Source organism: Octopus sinensis, linkage group LG15, assembly GCF_006345805.1.
Source record: "Octopus sinensis linkage group LG15, ASM634580v1, whole genome shotgun sequence".
NCBI classification, from domain to species: domain Eukaryota; kingdom Metazoa; phylum Mollusca; class Cephalopoda; order Octopoda; family Octopodidae; genus Octopus; species Octopus sinensis.
This window is the reverse complement of record NC_043011.1, coordinates 45,718,237-45,721,053: the sequence shown is the minus strand read 5'-3', so window position 1 is coordinate 45,721,053 and position 2,817 is coordinate 45,718,237.

Here is a 2,817-nt window from a genome sequence, read left to right as displayed (position 1 = left end):
ATGCCAAAAACTGTACAATCCCTTCCAGGATTTTTCAGATATATATTATTGCATATCTCTCCTGCCTTCACTCTAGGGAGTAGAGTCTTAGCTGTTTCAGCCTTTCTCAGTAACTGAGTTGTTGCAATGAGACAACCTTCTTTCTGAAGCTTTGCTGGATTGCTTCAATTTTATACTGTGGAGTGACTACAGTTGGGAGCAGCAGTCCAGGTGGCTGAGGAAGAATGTCCTCCAGAGGACCCTCATGGTTTCCTTCTCACTGGTTCTAAAGATTCTCAGGATCCAGCCAGCCATCTGCATTTTGTTGCTATCTTGGTAATTTGCACTTGGAAAGAAGTATCATCACTCATGTCGATACCCAGGAAACGCACTAATTTAAATTCTGCAATTGTAATCCCCCGTGGGCCAGTGTGCCCTGTAAGATTTTGTTCAGTTTTGGGTGCTGGTAGCACAAGGCTTGGAATTTTCCAGCATTAAACTGCATATTATTGTCCTCAGCCCTTCTGTAAATTGCATCCAACTCCTGCTGCAGGCATGCCACATCACTAGAATTTTGTATTTTCTGCGAGACTTTTGTATCATCTGCATAGCTAGCAAGGGTTGCTATCTGGGCAGCTAAGGGCATATCTGAGAGGGCCACTATGAAAAGCAGCAGTCCCAAGACAGTGCCCTGTCGAACACCACTCACTATTTGTGTTTCCTTTCAGGTGGCTCCATTGACTACCAGTGCCTGACTTCTATGTTTCAGAAAGTCATATAAGCATTCTCCAGGTTTTCCAGCTGTGCCAAGATTGCACAGTTTGTGGCAAATCATACCATGATCAACTTTATCTTATGTATACAAGTTGTATTGTGTTTGTTGACCGGTTTCACTTTCACTAATCATTACATTAAAATTTATTTAAATACGTATTTTGTTAAGAAAAATATTTTTGTCCATGTTGTGTGTGGAGTTTATGAATGAATGATTCAACAAGTAGAAAAATCTAAGGGTGTGTAATTGGTTATCGTTATTATTGTGGACAGGGGAGATAATTGTTCATTTTTAGGTAGGTGGGGTATATATATATATATACATACATATATATATATATATAAATATATATATAACACCATCCAAGCGTGGCCGTTCACCAGCCTCATCTGGCATCTGTGTCGGTGGCACATAAAAAAACACCATCCGAGCGTGGCCGTTCACCAGCCTCGTCTGGCACCTTGTCCGGTGGGCACATAAAATCACCCACTACACTCTCGGAGTGGTTGGCGTTAGGAAGGGCATCCAGCTGTAGAAACCTGCCAGATCTGACTGGCCTGGTGCAGCCTTCGGGCTCCCCAGACCCCAGTTGAACCGTCCAACCCATGCTAGCATGAAAGCGGACGTTAAACGATGATGATGAATGATGATGATGATGATACACAAAAATTTAAAAACTAAGTAGTGGGGAGAAATATTTAAGGTGATGGGTATGTAATCATGAATTAAAATATGTATAGAGATCAAAGTTTGTAAAGCATGCATATTTAGACTTGTTCTTTACTTTTTGATGAATAAATTTTCTTCAGAAAATTTTAATGTCATGATTAGTGAAAGCGAAACCGGTCAACAAACACAATACAAGATATATTAAAAATTATATTAAAACTATGTAAAGTGTGTGAATTTTCCTTCTTTAATTTCTTATATATATGAGATAGATAGATAGATAGATAGATAGATAGATAGATAGATAGATAGATAGATAGATAGATAGATAGATAGATAGATAGATAGATAGATATGTAAATATATATGTATGTGTGCATACATATATATATATATATATATATATATATTACTCAAAGAAATTCCAACTTTAATTTTCACATTTTATTTACAATCTTATAATAATATAATTAATATGATATAATGAAATGATGGAATATTAAATGTCTGTTCTGATTGAACTAGTACTTTCATGCATTATAGTTTATTGCATGAAAGTGTTCGTTCAATCAGAATCAGAATGGACATTTAATGTTCTATCATTTCATTATATTATATTATCTTATATTATTATAAGATTCTAAATAAACGTAAAAATCAAAGTTGGAATTTCTTTGAGTATATATATATATATATATATGTGGAGGCGCAATGGCCCAGTGGTTAGGACAGCGGACTCGCGGTCGTAGGATCGCGGTTTCGATTCCCAGACCGGGCGTTGTGTGTGTTTATTGAGCAAAAACACCTCCGGCAGGGGGTGGTGATCCCTGCTGTACTCTTTCACCACTCTTTCTCTCACTCTTTCTTCTGATGGCCTGCGAGCTTAGTCAGCGGGGTGGCGTCATTAAAAGCTAAAAACAATGCGAACGCATTGTGACCAGCGATGTGTAGCAACGTGATCACGTGATATATATATATACATATATATATATATATATATATATATGACCAAGTCAGCAGCGGGGGCGGGTGTGCTGAAAGTGTAACTGCTAGAGTAAGAATAGCTTGGGCAAAGTTCAGAGTAAAATCCAATAGTATCTAAAATTGGTTACCAATTTTAGATACTATTGGATTTTACTCATAAGGTATTGGAATCTTATTTGCAATATCCCTGCATATCTCACGTCTATTTTCATTCCTCCACTTCACTCTCTATTTCATATCTTATCTAAATTAACTATGGCTTAACCATTTTCTCACACTGTCTCTGATGAAGGGATATAATAAATATCCTGGAAACAGCTGTAAGACCTTCTATTTATAAATGTTCTAAAATCTTCACAGCCTTGGTTTTTTTATCTCATTCTTAAAAAAATTTTTTTATATATATGTAT